Source organism: Uloborus diversus, chromosome 7 (assembly GCF_026930045.1).
Source record: "Uloborus diversus isolate 005 chromosome 7, Udiv.v.3.1, whole genome shotgun sequence".
In the NCBI taxonomy this organism is placed as follows: domain Eukaryota; kingdom Metazoa; phylum Arthropoda; class Arachnida; order Araneae; family Uloboridae; genus Uloborus; species Uloborus diversus.
The window spans coordinates 121880361-121898238 of record NC_072737.1 but is presented as its reverse complement, the minus strand read 5'-3'; positions in this window follow the sequence as shown (position 1 = coordinate 121898238).

Sequence of the window (17878 nt, the reverse complement as noted above, 5' to 3'; positions counted from 1 at the left end):
TTCCCGAGCAGTTCCGTAATGTTTTCAAAAATGCGGTTTTCGGGTCTTAAGTTTAAAAAAATTTTAGGTAAGACCTTCCACTCCTCCCCCTCATCTAACTTAGCAAAACATAGCCTTTTCAAAGTTCTTAGCAGGGTCAGCTCCCAAACACCATATTCAGAAATACTGAAGGAGAAAACATGTCAGCATTTCTGTCCTCTACTTAAGAATATAATCCATGCATAAATTTTGAGGTTATTTATCACTTTTTAAAATACCCAGACTTAACAAATAGGAGTGTATTGGTGTTTTAAACAACTATTAATTAATAATTAGCAGACATAAATAATTAGCATCATTTATAATGAAACCAATTTACCAATTCAATGAAAAATAATTAATGTCATAATCACTTTGAAGTAAGAACCTAAGAACCTGGGCCTCTTCCGAAACAGAATCTTTGCTACACCACAGGATTTAAGAAAGAAGAATCGGAGTGTTTCCCCAAGCGTTTTTTGAATTGTAGTTCTAAACACATAGTTTTAAAAGTTAAACAACTATTGGTGATGTTAGGAGAAAATGATACGAAGTGATTTAGCTTGAAGTTTTTTTGAAAATTGAGGTCTTAAAAGTGCCATTGTAGGCCATTTGTGGTAAACGAGGTTCAGAGACTCTCTCTCTCTCGACAACTTTCTAAAATTGAATGCCAAAAAACGAAGTTTCAGACGATCTTCGTTGATGTCATAGGGCCCTCCTGCAGTAAGTTTTTAAAAACGCAACTTAGATTACATTTCATTACCATAAGATAAAAGGAAATAGTTAGGTTCTGCGATTCCTCCGTCCAGGGCCGCGCCAAGCCTGATCGGCGCCGTCGTGCAAATGTCTTTTGAGCGCCTTTATGCTATGGCGTTTGAGGAAAATATGGTTAAATACCTGGAGGGAAGTTTTGTAGACAAATATTAAATAGAAAAAAATACGTTTGGCATTTAATTTATACAAAAAATGTGTGAATATTTAATTTCGCAATATGGTGTACGTTTTTACTTCATATCTCGATTCCTATTTCCGAGTTCAGCTGCTCCTCTGTTACGCTAATAATCAGGGGCGGATCCAGGATTTCTCTCAGGGGGGGGGGCAATTTCATTCTCATTTTGGCGCCCCCCTCCAATGAGATGCCGACGCCCCCCCCCCCCCCCCCCCCAAAAAAAAAAGTTCAGGAAGTGGGGAAAAAATTATATTTTGATTTGTTAAACATTGTCTTTTCATTTAAAAATTCAGCCATTTGACCGTTTTGTAAAAAAAGTATAAAATAAAAATACACTCGTGTATGAAACAAAATATAATATTGCTCTATGGCGGCGTTTCTAGCACGGGGGACACCGAGGATGGTAATTAGCTCCTCCTCCCCTTGTAAAAAACGGTACTCCGCGAGTGCTGACTGACGTAAAAATTTGAACAATTACGTGTGTATTTTTTGAATCGTAAACAAATATTTTATTATGCAGAAAATACTTTTAATTGAGGTGTATGTTTATTCGTTATTATAAACTACTACTACAAAAAATTATATTACAATTTTTATTTAATGCGCTAATGTACATCAAAAATAATGCATATTATTTTACATACAAACATTGCAAGCTTTTGCTTAAAACGTATATTTACAGACACATGTAATATGAAATTCAAGGAGTTGGTATTCTTAGAAATGAATACCAATAAGACTTATAAATTTTTATCCACAATTTTAACAACTCTTCAATCATTATCATCATTATTATCACTTAGTTCCGAAATTGATACTACAGGTTTTTTTTAACTAAAATAGGAAATAAGCAATTTTTCTTCGAATTTATTTAAATATCTTACAAAGACTGCATCAATTATAGTTTTTTGTCTCGTTGTGTTAAGATTCAAATCATTGAACATCGTTAAATCAAATTTTCTATTTTAAAATTCAGAAATGGTAGATTTTTATCATTTGCAAACATAATGTTGAAAGCCCCCTGACAAATTATTAAATATCTTCCCAATTTTAAATTGAAGTAATTCAGAAGAGTCTGAAGAATGAATGAATAAATAAATTTTCATGCAAAAATTCTCGTATTGCGCTTATTAAAATTAGCAGTCCATTTTCAGCGTGGCAGCGACGAACACACATAATATGTGTGTTCGAGAAACATTGAAACAATAATGTTTCTGATATTGGTGATATTATCACCAATAACAAACATTATTGTTTTTCCCATCTTCAAAAATGCCCAACATGGCTTAAGAAGTTTTCACTTCAGAAATATCTATATAATAGCCAAAAGCGATCTCCTAACGCTCTGACATCATCAAGAATGAAACTCGCGCAATATCATGCAAGAGATTGTTGAAGGAAGCACGTAAAATTCAATACTTTCATTTACATTTTAGTAATATTTAATGGCAACAGAGACAGTTTGACAAGCAGAGAAGTGCTTTGCTTCCAAGGTTGAACAGGATCCAGAAACTTAATTGTTTTACTAACAATGTGTCATTTCGAGAGAATGAAGAAACGGAAAAAGTTGTAAACTATTACCGCTATGTACTGCAGTTGGGGTTAATGCTCACCTTCAATAAACTATAACTGGACTACTACCACTGTCTCTACAGCCAGTGTCCAATTGTGACTCAAAAAGGTTAAACAAACATATGCCGTACCGTACAAAATTGCTTATTTTTCATGGTTAGTTTGTGAACGAACTTCACCATTGGTAGAAAATTTGGGGAGAAAATGAGGAAACTGATCAAGGTGTTTCACCATTTAATTTTCTCAATTATTTATACAAGATAGTTATCTAATTTCAGGTATATTTTTATAATTTGATTGAATTGGGGGAAACTTGGGGGAAATTCCGGTACTTATATTTTCTGTAAATGTTATATTCGTTTTGAGTGTCATCCCTCAGAAGGGTGACACCCGGGTCAGAATCCATCCTCTTTCTCCCCTACTTGTAGTGACGCTACTGAGTTTTATATTCTGAATTGTCTTCTCCTTTTATTGCCGCTTTTTGCAAACCTCGTAATCACTTTATCTATATCAATTGTAATATTCCTGTGAATATGCATACGTGCAAGATCAACAAGACGATTTTCAGCCATTGTTGTCCTTAAATACGTCTTAAGGCGTCGCAGCGAGGAAAATGATCTTTCAGAGGATGCATTACTTACTGGAAGTGTTGCAAGGATTTGGACACATTTTCGTATGATGGGAAATGCATCACAGCTAGGCAATACGTTTAAAGCAGTTACGGGAAGCTCTGCTTTCTTTCCCATTTCTTCAACCCATTTTTCCTTCCATAATAAGAGTTCATCTTTCAGCAGAAACTCGGCACTTCCTCTTTCGACGTCAAATAGAAGTCCGAAGCGATCGAGGAGGGATGCTACAATTTCATCATTTTCTTAAAGATTTATCTTAACAATATTTTCTGGTATGATAATGAACAGCTGAAACGTGTCTAATGTTTCAGCTGAGAATCTTTCTCGCAAATCTGCTAGAACGAAGTCTAGAACAGGTGCATATACTGAAACCCTAAAATATTCTTCTGCTGAATTTGTATCGTAATTTGCACGATAGATTTGCCGTCCTTTACGGGAAGGGATCCGTGGAATGCTTAGCTCAATCTCTAGCTCTTCGGCTAAGTTTTGTGCTCGTTGCCAGATTCTGCTAAAGCTAGAACTTAAATTCTCTCTTCGTCTGGCTAGAATGCTTATTGTATTTTTTACCAGCACAGAACTTTCATGAATATCAAGGGCTTTCTTTTGCAACAATTTACTCAAAGAGTGAGTTAAGGACAGTATATCGCTGAGGCACAATATAGCCACTATAAATTGGGCGTTACAAACTGCTGTCACTAATGAAGTAGCCTTGCCAGCTGTGCTTGGATCACGCCATCCTGATATTTTTTCTAAGGTCTCAACTACCTTCGGGAGGTCGACAGAGAACTGAAGCACAGCCTTGTGTCTCTCCACCCACCGAGTCTCACATAAGGATGTCAGGGCACATCCCAAGGTGCTCAAGAGAACAGTCTTCCTCTTTGGATGGGCCTTGAAAAAGGAAACTATTTCCTTTATAACTGCTACAGCATCTCGGATAGTGGGCACTTTTGAACTGCGTGAAATGGAATTATTCAGCTTGTGACTGTAGCACGGTGTCTTGATGGCGTTTTTTGCTTCTTTCTGAACCTCCGCGACTGCACCGCGAACTTCAGAAAGCATGACCGCGCATCCATCTGTTCCTATTCCAACACAGAGTTCTAAAGGAAGCTGCAGTCTATTTTTCAGTTGAAATAACACAATTTGACCGATAGCCTTACCGGTCAAGGACAACTCTGTTAGTGTGGCGGTTTCGTCTGTAGTTTCTTCGTTAGTGATTAATTTCTCTATAGCCTTCCAATCATCTTCCTCAGATCCATAATCATTATGTTTAGTGGGATCTATTTCTGAAAATGCATCTACGAAGGTTATAAAATCCTCACGAATGCCACCATCATTAACGTATCTAATCGTAAGGCTTAGTTGTGACGAGTGTGACAGATCTGTTGTCTCGTCAAAAAGTAGTGCATAATACTGCGACGCTCGCACGTTAGACAAAATCTTCTCCAATATTTCCTTTCCGCAGCATGAAATGAGAGCATTTTGTGTGGTCTTACTAATGTATGTCGCATTAGCGGAAGCTGACTGTAACTGCTTCTCCAGTTTTTGGTCCCCAGCAGATACTCTAAATTTCAAAAGCTCTCTAAAATTCCCTTCGTTAACTGCTACGTCGGAGGCACCACCAGATGTATCAGCGTTTAAAAGTATTGACCCGTCATCTCGGTGTCCACGGAATGCAAGATTTTGCCGCCCGAGAAAAATAACTGTTTCAACAATCGGACGAAGACGTTCCCTATTTGCTTCTACCTCTTTGAGATGCTGCTCATTCACAAGATTAACTATTTCCAAGTCTGGCCTATCAAATGTTTGCAGGAATGCAATCCCCTGTTCTACTGCTCGTTTGTGGTAGTGATGATTAGAATGCAACTCCAAATCTCCATTGTGTCCTGCAATGTCCTTAAAGTTTAGCAACGGTTTAGTCACAAGCTTTTGCAAAGGCACTGTTTTTTGACTTCCACCAACGCCACCGATTGCAAAAAAAGGGCAGTACTTACAAAACAAACCTTGCTGAGCATGTGAAAACACAAGCCAAGGATATTTAATAAGATATTTATGAGAAAAATATCTTTTCACTACCTTTCCTTTGACCGTGTGCAAGGAAACTGGAAATTTGTAATCATCCTTGGGCCTCCAGGGGTTTGACAGTAGCTGGTATTTGGAGTAATCATCTATATTTTTACCTAAAAAATTTCCAATATCGTAAGGAACATTTGACTTTTTACATGCAGTAGAGTCGGCAGAAGGCAGAACAGTCATTTCTTCAGTATTTAATATATCACCTCCAACGGACTTGGAAGCTGCTTGAACAACGCAATCTGAAACATCACGCCTGTGGGGAGGCTGGAAAAAGGATTCAATGCATCTAGCTTCAGAGATTTGCTTCTTTGTTGATAAAAATTGTCCACTACCCTGCAGAAAAAAAAAAATATTTTAATGAAGGTCAAATTGATTCATGGAATGGATCACTTCTCCCGTTGATCAGATCCCATGCCTTAGTCATTCTCGGAGTTTTATTATTTTGTTTCTAGAAATACGTAGTTGATTTTTTCTTCTTTCTTTCTAGATCAAATTTTAAGTGACACGTGTTAAATTTATCGTATACTTGTAGAGGGTCAATTAAAATAAGAAAACAAGCATCTCATGTAGATTAAGGCTGAAAAGTACTACAAACTGTTATATCTCGTTCCTTTTTTTTAATAAATATTTGATATAAAGTTTATTGAAATTACTTATAGGTTTTTTGTTACACACCGATAATTAAGTAGGCACATAAATTTTTAAAATTCTTCATTATTTTTGCTACAAAATTGACTTTGAAAACAGTAAGCTGTGAAACGTCATGTCACTTATAGTACTAAATTTTTTCACGTTCGCAGTTAAAGATTAAGTGTGTTTGAAATGTTCAAATTTCAACAAATAGTTCTCACTTTTCAAAACAAACAAAAGAAAACATGCGACTGAAGGGCTTTGTCGATTCAATCAAACCTAAGTTTTGCTCAGGTAGTACTATTTCTCTTAAAAGCTATTTTTTTTGGGGAAAATTAAATCTGACATAAAACGCCTAGATGAAAAACGATATAAGAGCCAATGTTAAGAATTTGGAGAAAACTAATACAAATGAAGAAGAAAACTCTCATCTGATTTGGAACAAGAGATGATATTAGCAGGGTCAAGGCCACACATCTTTTTATCAGAGCCAGACTGAATGTTATTTTTCAGACGAAAAAAGAAACTTATGAAAAAAAAAATCACATTAAAGAATCATAGTGAAATTTAACTTCCACTGTACTGTCTTGTATTATACATTGAATCAACTTACAGTTATATTGATTTCTTGACCAGGCGTAGTTTCTCCAGATTGATCACCATATTTGATTTCAAAAGCGTCAAACTCATTCAGTTTCGTTGAAGAGAACTGTAAGGACGGTAATAAAAATATTTGTAAAACAACACACACACATACACTAGGGTTTCCGCTATGGTCGCATTTTTTCGCAAAATGCGAAAACACTATCTCAATAGCGAAAATGAAGTAAGGCATTTTCGCTTTTTTACGAAAAAGTGAAACACATAGTCAGTTAGAAAGATATGTAAATAATCCAATATTTTCTATATAAGTCAAAACAGAAGTAAATGTTTAGTATGCTTTTCATTAATTAAAAACATAACTAGTTCAAATAGTAATCTGAGTTGAAGAGTGAGCAATGCGTTGTACTAATTATAAAATAAGTTAGTATATAATTTATTTTCATGGCTAAAACAATTGAAATGATGTACGATTGAATTTCAATTTATTTATTCTATTTTATACTGTAATATGAATCAACTTACTGTTCGACCTGTCGATTGTTCTGACATAGCCTCGGCCGATTGATCGTCTTCTTCTATTTCAGAAGCAAAATTATCATTCAGTCTCGAGGGAGTGGAAATTGAAGTAGAAAGAGACACCTGTAAAGCCAATATAATTATTATTAAAATAAATAATCACATAGAGGGGGTTAAAAAGGAGTATCCGGCCCATAAATGAATATAACGTCTAACATAGTCGAAGTTTAAACTGCAATTACAATTTATGTATAAGTCAAAACAGAAGTAAATGCTAAAGTATGCATTAATTGAAAACATAACTAGTCCAAATGGTAATCTGAATCTGAGTTGAAGCGTGAGTTATGCGTACTAATTATAAAATAAGTTAATGCATAATCTATTTTCATAGATAAAACAATTGAAATGACGGACGATTTGAATTCAATTTATTTATATTATTTTATAATGTAATGTAAATAAACTTACTGTTTGACCTGTCGATTGTCCTGACATAGCTTCGACCGATTGATCGTCATCTTCTATTTCAGAAGCAAAATTTTCATTCAGTCTCATGGGAGTGGAAATTGAAGTAGAAAGAGACATCTGTAAAGCCAATATTATAATTATTTTAAAAACCTCAAAAAAAAAAAAAAAAAAAAAAGAAAGGAAGAAAGAAAGAAATCACATAGAGGGAAAAAAATAGAAATATTCAGCTGTGCAAAAATGAATATAGCGTTTAACATAGTTGAAGTTTAAACTACAATTACAATTTTATATATAAGTCAAAACAGAAGTGTAAATGCTAAGTATGCTTTTCATTAATTAAAAACATAACTAGTTCAAATAGTAATCTGAGTTGAAGAGTGAGCAATGCGTTGTACTAATTATAAAATAAGTTAATATATAATTTATTTTCGTGGCTAAAACAATTGAAATGATGTACGATTGAATTTCAATTTATTTATTCTATTTTATACTGTAATATGAATCAACTTACTGTTCGACCTGTCGATTGTTCTGACATAGCCTCGGCCGATTGATCGTCATCTTCTATTTCAGAAGCAAAATTATCATTCAGTCTCGAGGGAGTGGAAATTGAAGTAGAAAGAGACACCTGTAAAGCCAATATAATTATTATTAAAATAAATAAATAAATAATCACATAGAGGGGGTTAAAAAGGAGTATCCGGCCCATAAATGAATATAACGTCTAACATAGTCGAAGTTTAAACTGCAATTACAATTTATGTATAAGTCAAAACAGAAGTAAATGCTAAAGTATGCTTTTCATTAATTGAAAACATAACTAGTCCAAATGGTAATCTGAATCTGAGTTGAAGCGTGAGTTATGCGTACTAATTATAAAATAAGTTAATGCATAATCTATTTTCATAGATAAAACAATTGAAATGACGGACGATTTAAATTCAATTTATTTATACTATTTTATAATGTAATGTAAATAAACTTACTGTTTGACCTGTCGATTGTCCTGACATAGCTTCGACCGATTGATCGTCAACTTCTATTTCAGAAGCAAAATTTTCATTCAGTCTCATGGGAGTGGAAATTGAAGTAGAAAGAGACATCTGTAAAGCCAATATTATAATTATTTTAAAAACCTCAAAAAAAAAAAAAAAAAAAAAAAAGAAAGGAAGAAAGAAAGAAATCACATAGAGGGAAAAAATAGAAATATTCAGCTGTGCAAAAATGAATATAGCGTTTAACATAGTTGAAGTTTAAACTACAATTACAATTTTATATATAAGTCAAAACAGAAGTGTAAATGCTAAGTATGCTTTTCATTAATTAAAAACATAACTAGTCCAAATGGTGATCTGATTTAAAGCATGAGACACTATAAAATGTGGGAAATTTATAAATTGCAGTATTTGGAAATAATATTTTGGACATAAATATGTTTTGTTTTTTTATCCTTTCATTGAACAAGCATTTTTTTTCTTCAACAGCGATTTGTCACAAAAATGCAATTTAAAGCAAAAAGTTCGGCTTAAGCACCAAATGAGAGAAGTGTACAATGCTATTTCAGAAACAATCAATTTGTATTAATTATAGAATAAGTCAATAGTCAATGCACAATTAATTTTCATAGCTAAAACAATTGAAATGATGGTCGCTTTAATTTCAATTTACTGATACTATTTTATAATGTAATATGAATCAAATTAAACTTACAGTTTGACTTGTCGACGGTCCTGACATTCCCTCGGAAGATTGATCCACATTTCTGTCATCCAGTTTCTTGGAGTCCGATGCGGAAGCTGAAAAAAACTTCTGCAAAGCTTTTGATTGTTTTTCATCTTCTTTTAATTGTCGTAATTTCCTTTTACGATTAAATGCGCCTGATGTTTTTTTACTGGTAGACATCAATCAAATTTTAAATGCACAAAACTAATTTTGACAGGAAACTTATCCAAGCCCAGTAAACACGAGTGATTCGGACAAAGACCAGGATTGCCAGTTCCTAAAAATATGTCCCCCTTAACTCACGACGGAAAAATCAAACTATCAGTGGGAAATAACCCTATTAAAATATTCTTCACATCTGGCCGCAACCTGTTACAATTCTGGCAGCTCATCTCTACCTTTTAAAAGTGTTAAAAGGTTTCTAATTCTTTGGTATACTTCAAAGGATGTGTGGTCTTTGTCACTCTAATAAGAGGCTCTTACCTCTTTCCCTCATGGGAGAAGCTTACAATGAGCAAATACTGCTAAAGGTCAGGACCTATAGTCCTGGCTAAAGGTAGCTTTGTCCAGTTTTAAAATCCATATGACCCTGTTTACTTTGCGTTCCTTCCTATTGTCCCTCACTTCAAAGGATAGACTACACTGTCACTAACACAAGACTGTTATCGCTTCTCAGAAATTCCCACGTTAAGCTTTTCCAGATTTTTTCATTATTTTACTGGAAGCATTTCAACTGTAAGAAAAAAGTGCTTTTTCTGAGCAGCGCAAAAGTCCTGGTAACCGGAGTTTGACCAAAATTGTTGCAAAATCTGGAGCCAATTAACACTTACATTATATACATAACGTTATATGACATTTTAAGTTATTTTTTCTTGAAAATAAGGCGTCGCAATCGCAGTACGAAAATAAAACAATTGAACATATAATTACATTCCCTCTGAAATTAAAGGGAAAACTTTGCGGATATTGCGCCCCTTAGAGTGCCTCGGATGCGCCCCTCTTCACACAGGTTGAAAACCAGTGAAGGAGAAAATTATTTTTTCTAAATGTTTCCACTTTTTTTTGTACCAAATTTCAAAGCATTCCTTATGAATATAGAGGGAAAACTTATAAATTGCAGATATTGCGCCCATTTGAAGGTTGGGGATGCGCCCCTACTACATACAGGTTGAGAACCGGCGAAGGAGACAAATAATTCCCCCCCCCCTTTCCCCCTTTTTTTTTGTAAAAAATTGCAAACCATTCCCATTGAATTTAGGGGCAAACTCCAGGGCCGTATCCAGAGGGGGGGCCTGACGGGCCCGGGCCCCCCCCCCCCCCGAAACCAGAAATGTTTTGTACCGTAACACAGAAGGGTTTTTTTTTGTTTTTTTTTTTAATTCCTAATGTCAGAAAAGGAAAATGACAAAGGTTTTTTTTATTCTTAATTTTGCTACTATTCAAAATTTATAATATTTTGAAGAAATACAGAAAAAGCAGTTCTAGTTCTGATTAGCTGCAAGGCACACTTGAAATTTAGACCTTTAATTAGGACTTCCCGCTCTCTTTCCCAATTCAATTCAGGGCAGTGCAGGGTTAAGGCAGGCCCTTTGTCAGTTCGGTAGACTTTTCAAGTCTACCGAACTGACTTCTGCGCACTTCCTCCTCCAGGGGCGGGCACAGAAATTTTGGGGCTGTCACAAATGCTTTTTTTGGGCCCCCTATATTGTTTACCCATATTTTCAACCCTAGGTTTAAAAATATTGGGCCCCATTTAAGCTCGGGCCGGGGCCAACAGGTGTCCCTCCTCCCCTCTGTGCATTACCCTGCCCTCCTCCCCCTAAAACTCTTATAAAACTTACACTGCACTGATTTCGAGCCGGGGACTCCCCAAAGGCTGGGCCCCTAGTTTCCGATTGGGCGAGTATCTTGTTACCAAGATGGACCAAATTCAGCTCCTTGATACATCCTGAGTAAAAAATGCAAAAATCACGATTCTCACGTTTTTGTAGCATAATTTTTAAGATCATTTTTGTGACTGATATGTTTCTTGTCTTGCATTTATTTAATGCCGAATTCAGTATCATGGAAGTTCTTTGGTTATTGCTTGTTTTTTTTTTCTTACTTCTACTGCATACTGTTAATACCTTTAGTATGAGAAAAAAATAACACTTACTCTACTCTTTAATTTTCTGCACTACTTGTGATTGAAAAAAAAAGTTTGTTTCGAAAAATATTTCGTTGCATTTATTTTTAACTTAAAACGGGTGTGTCTTAGAAAGTTATAATCATTTTGTAAGACTGTGCAATCAACTTCTGAAAAGTGTAAATAAAGAGCTTTAAATAATTTCAACTGTTCGAGAGTCTTTGAAAATTATTTAAGTTTTGAAATTCCTTGAAAAGTTCTTCAGTTTTGTATCTTATCAAGATTATAAAGTATGAATTGTCCAAATGGTCAGAATATTACTCTTCCGTTCTTATTTTCTGAATATCTACACCATTTCTTTTAAACTATTTTGTACAATTTTCATACTGTAGGGCATTTAATGAAAAAAAAAAAAAAAATGGGGGTAGGGGGAGTGATCGAAAACAAACTTCACTTAAAGCCGATATGAGCAGATGACGAAGTGCTTCTCTTTTCTCCTCTCTCATTTTTCCTCTCTGTCCATTAAGTTCCATGATTTGTCGAGCAAGCAATTTTTATTTTGTTTGATCTTGATTTGCAAAAGAATGTATAACTTTTAAAAGAATTTGCTTTTTTTTTTTTTTTTTTACATTTTTGTAGTCTCAATTACCTAATATAAGACCTCAAAACACAGATTTTTTTTTCGAAAATTTCTCGGGGGTAGAAACCCCTGGACCTTCTGAAATTATGGGTCTTCTACATCCGACTTAAAGGGACACTCTCCTGTTATCCTTACTACTACAAGGTGAACAAGAAAAATAATAAGAAATTAAAATAACAATAGTTCAAACAGTGGAATCATTAAAAATAGACACAAAAAGTCTTCTATGTTAACATTTTTATGCGTTTGGTGTGTCTATATATACTATATGTGTGTGTGTTAGGGCAATGTGCTAATCCGGGCCCCTCCCGAAAAAAATTTCTGGATACGGCCTTGGCAAACTCATAAGTTGCGGTTATTGCACCCATGTTGCGCCGCTTCATACAGGTTGGGAACCGGCGACGGAGAGAAACAAAACATTTTTCCAAATATTTTCTCATTCGTTTTGTAAAAAGTTTCAAAACATTTCCTTTGAATTTAGAGGAAAAACTTTGCAGATATTGCGCCTCTTTGAAGTCCTCGAATGCGCCCCACCACATCCATGTTGAGAACCGGTGAAGGAGACAATTAATTTTTCCAGCATCTTTTTTTTTTTTTTTTTTTGCTGCAAATTTTAAAACATTCCCTCTGAATTTAGAAGGAAAACTTTTAAGTTGTGAACATTGCGCCTCTTCGAAGGCCGCGGATGCGTCCCACTTCATACAGGTTGAGAATCGGTGAAGGAGACAAATAATTTTTTCAAATTTTCTTTTTTTTTTTTTTTTTGTAACAAATTTCGAAACATTCCCCCTGAATGCAGAGGAAGAACTTATAAATTGCAGATATTGCGCCCATTTGAAGGTTGGGGATGCGCCCCTACAACATACAGGTTGAGAATCGGTGAAGGAGACAAATAATTTTTTCAAATTTTCTTTTTTTTTTTTTTTTTTTTTTTTGTAACAAATTTCGAAACATTCCCTCTGAATGTAGAGGGAGAACTTATAAATTGTGGACATTGCGCTCCTTAGAAGACCGTGGATGTGCCCCACTATGTGCATGTTGAGAACCGTTAAAGGAGACATATTTTTTCCAAATATTTTTTTTTTTTTTTGCTTCAAATTTGAAAACATTTCTCCTGAGTTCATAAAGAAAACCTATAGGTTGCAAATATTGCGCCCCTTAGAAGGCCTTGGATGCGCCCCTCTCCACACAGGTTGAAAACCAGTGAAGGAGAAAATTCTTTTTTCTAAATATTTCCATTTTTTTTTGTTCCAAATTTCAAAGCATTCCCTCTGAATTTAGAGGGAAACTTATAAATTGCAGATATTGCGCCCCTTAGAATGTCGGGGATGAGCCTCCCCCCCCCTCCATACAGGTTGAGAACCAGTGAAGGAGAAAATTGGTTTTCCTTTCTATTTTCTCTTTTATTTTGTTTTTTGTAACAAATTTTAAAGCATTTCTTCTTAATTTAGAGGGAAAAAACTTATAAATTGCAGATGTTGCGCCCCTTTGAAGGTTTGGGATGCGCCCCCACTACATACAGGTTGAGAACCGGTGAAGGAGACAAATAATCCCCCCCTCCTTTTTTTAAACAAATTACAAACTATTCCCACTGAATTTAGAGGGTAAACTCATTTGTTGCGGTTATTGCACCCAATAGAAGGCCGTGGATGAGCGCCGCTTCATACAGGTTGGGAACCGGCGACAGAGACAAAACATTTTTCCAAACATTTTCTCATTATTTTTGTAAAAATTTTCAAAACATTCCCTATGTATTTAGAGGGAAACTTTGCAGATATTGCGCCCCTTTGAAGTCCGCGAAGGCGCCCCACTACGTGCATGTTGAGAACCGGTGAAGGAGACAAATATCCCCCCCCCCTTTTTTGCAGCTAATTTGAAAACATTCCCTCTGAATTTATAGGGAAAACTTATAGGTTGCAAAAATTGCGCCCCTAAGAAGGCTGCGGATACGCCCCACTACATACTGTTTGAGAACCGGTGAAGGAGACAAATATTTTTTTTTTGTATCAAGATTCAAAACATTCCCTCTGAATTCAGAGAGAAAACTTATAAATAGCGGAAATTGCGCCCCTTAGAAGGCCGTGTATTCGCCCCACTGCATGCATGATGAGAACCGGTGTTAGTAGCGTAAAATCGAAAATAGAAAAACGATGTTAAACTAATCGAAAGCCAGGAGTTAGCAACCATTGATGTGATTGATGATTGAGGGCGCGTGTAATATTTTATTGCATACTTGGAGAGCAGAGCAGGCTAAAGCAAGCCAGAGCTTTTGTTTTGGTGGCGGTGGGGGGGGGGGGAGTCCTCAGAAACTTGCCTTTTTGGTGACTGTGCGTAACCTCTTTTTTTTTTCTTTTTTTTTTTTTTAGGCAGCGGCTCCCGGCGCCCGTCCCCACGGGCGCCCCTTCATTTGTCCAGGGGGGGGGCAATTGCCCCGTTGCCCCCCCTTGGATCCGCCCCTGCTAATAATGCATTTTGGAAGGAGAAAATATTTTAACATCTAAGTCATAGCCACTTTGAATATGTATCTAATCTCTAAGTGATGAACAATTAATAAAACTTTTATGCCTGCCTAAACATGACAAAAGGAACAGTGGCGCAACTAGAAAGTAGTTTTAGAGGGGGTACAAATTGAAAAAAAAAATCTCTTTTAATAAGAGGGATCCGGGTTCTCCCCGGAAACATTTTGAAACTTGTAGTTTGAAAAACGCAATTTTAGACTGTCTTTGGTTGTATTATCAACGATAAACTTTCCTTGGTATTATGGGGAAAAAAGGTACAAGGGGCTCCACGGAAATTTATGGAAGGCCTTAAAGCGTGATTATAGGTCATATTTATTGACGTTAGATTAAGGGATGGAACTCTAAGATTCTACCCGCTCGTTTTTTTTTTTGAAAAATAGATAAAATTCAATTTTCTTTTCTAACCTCCAATTTTTCGAAATTGAACTTCCAAAAATGCAACTGTAGACAACTTTGAAGATTTTAACAAGAAAGGAATTCTGGAGCTCTCCCCCGGAAAATTTTTCAAAATTCAAGTCCTAAAAAGAATAAGCAGTATTATGATATTAGAAGTGGTTCAGAGACTATTCTAACTTTCTTAATTCAGGTTTGAAAAACGTAATTTTTGATGATATTTAAGAAAGGAGGTTCGGGGGTCCTTGCCCGAATATTTTCTGAATTGGAAGTCTTAAAAACGTGATTGTAAGACCATATTTGGTAACATTAGGGCAGGCAATCTTTCGAAATTGAAGCTCTAAAAACGCAATTTTAAGTGATTTTCGAACGGATTTTCAAGCGATGTTGTTTCGTATTCGGGAGCTTTTGCGAAATTGAAAACCTGAAAACGAAATTGGAGACACTCAGTGATGCTTCTTATTGGGGGGCGGGGGGGGGGAGATTCGTCGGAGTAGCATTTTGAAAACTTTCTAATTTTCAGGCGAACTAGGAAAAAGAAAAATAGAAAGGAGAAAATAAGAGAAATAGGACGGAGGGGGAGTGACCAATTAGCTGAAACTATTGAGAATTTTTTTGCTCTAAGATTTTTTTTAAAAAGAAATTAAAGTTTTATCCCAACATCATTATTTTTTCCTTATTAAAATCACTTTGTTTTCCAAATATGCGATTTTTCTCCCTTCAATAGTAAATATTTTTGAAAAATATTTAATCAAGTATTCTGGGAGGGAGTGGAACAGGGTCGTGTTACCCTACCCCCCTCTGATTGCGACACGAAACAGGGGGTACTGATTATATTTCTGAATTGAAGAATAATATTGCAGAGGATATTCCACCTTAAAATCTGTAATTGAAACTTGCCGGTAAAACGAATAAATCTAAAGTACGAATCGTTAAAAAAGCAAAAAATTAAATTTGAATTTAATATCTAAAACAAACACATTGTCTAAAGCTCTTTCTTTAATTTAATACAGAAATAGCTGAAGAAAAAGAGGATGGTCAAGTCGTTACTTTCCGGAACTAAAAAGTTAATCTAAATAATTGTCTACAATATATGCATATTACGAACAAATACATGATATATATTTCATAACTCAGTCTCGCACCGAAGGGGTGACATTCACAAGTACATAATATGCAAATGTCCTCACCGTATTTTTTAATGTATGATGACATGATGCAGTGGAACTACCACGAACAATAGTCAAAGGTCACAAAACGCCATATTGAACGAATTATAATATAACATATTCATCGCAAGAACCAAAATGAGGAATAGCAAATTTCTTGCGCTGCTTCGTATGCTCAACCGAGTGAAATTATAGACATACTGAAATAACATTCCATTATGGAAAAAAATCTAATTAATTAGCATCATTTGTTTTCAGTGTAAAAGATTACGCTTTTGAATAGCATATTCAAAAACAACAAGACAATAATTTTTCCTTCTAGATAGGCAACAAGGAGGATTGCTTGTTTTAATGAGCAGTATAATTTCAAGCTACTTTTATAGATATAATGAAAAATTCAATTTTAATTTTTTGGTTGGAGAGTTTTCCCCACATTTAAAGCATTTTTGATTGATAGAGCTCGGCGCCTTTTTTGACTCCGGCGCCGTCGTGCGTTGCACGACCTTACACATAGGGACGGCGCGGCCCTGCCTCCGTCTCTCCATCCTAAGCTACTTCCCTAAACCATTTTATTTATTAAAAGAAAAAAAAGGTAGGAGATCCTCCTCCAGATTTTCTTTTTAAAAGACATTTTAGCTGTTTTAGTTTTTCGCGACGAAATTTTCAATTTTCACTCTAATGTTTTTAATTGTTTAAAGTACAAAATTATACAACCTTAAAACAATCTGTTTACATTTTGAACTTACAGATTAAGATAATTTAAAGCTTTTATTTTAGATTGAAGTAGGGTTAACGGTTTAACGTTTAATATTTTGAATACAGGTGGTATTTTTTAGTGATGCCTAATAAGATAACTTTTTTTACTTTATTTAAATATCAGGAATCCTGAATCTCTTGATAACTTTCATTTTACGTTAAATTTTTATAACTCATTTTTTAAACACTCATTAGAGTTACTGGTGTGACTTTTCTAGACAAGATTTTGAATCTTTTCCTCTATTTGAAACATAGTTTCCTTACTTTTGTACGGGTTGTTTTAAATTGAAACTTGTTATGTAATTCTATAACGCTCTAGCTATTTTTTTTCTCTATTGGTTAAAAAAAATGTTTGAAACGTATTTCAGCTGTCTTTTGTTTGGTAAATGGTAATTTTAATGATGTACATGTTTGAATGTTCCTAAAAAATATTTTAAGATTGCATTTTCTTCTGAAATTTTGCAGCAAAAAAAAAAAAAAAACATTCATTTGTCCCCCCCCCCCTCTTTTTTTCTTTTCTTTTTTTGAAACTCTTCACACCGACTTTTTTATCCCAGCAACTTACTTAGAACTCTTATTTTTCAATATTTAACGGAAGATATATATATATATATATATATATATATATATATATATATATATATATATATATATATATATATATATATATATATAATAAATGGGGAATAAATGGGGAAAGATTAAAATAATGCTTTGAAAATATTACGTTAAAATAATCATACCTTTTCTGCTGCATTTCAATAAGCGTTTTTTTTTCTCAAATTCAAGTAAAATGCTTTTTCAGATTTTTCCTTACTTGCCACAATGAAAATTATTGTTCACATGCGAATGAAGTTCAAAACATTAGTTTTTTTTTGGAATTCATAATGAATAAAATAACTATGCAGGATAGTCACTCAAGTCTTCTGCGAAAATCGGGAGCCGGACAAACTCAATGCACTTGTATCTCTTCAAGGCCCCAACGCCAATAACTTTCTTTGTCCTTCAGGCAGAAAGTTCACACAGCAGGGGCCGAACAGACCGTCCTAAGCACACAACAACAGTTGATCCAACTCTTCTCTAATTTTCCCTCGAGCTC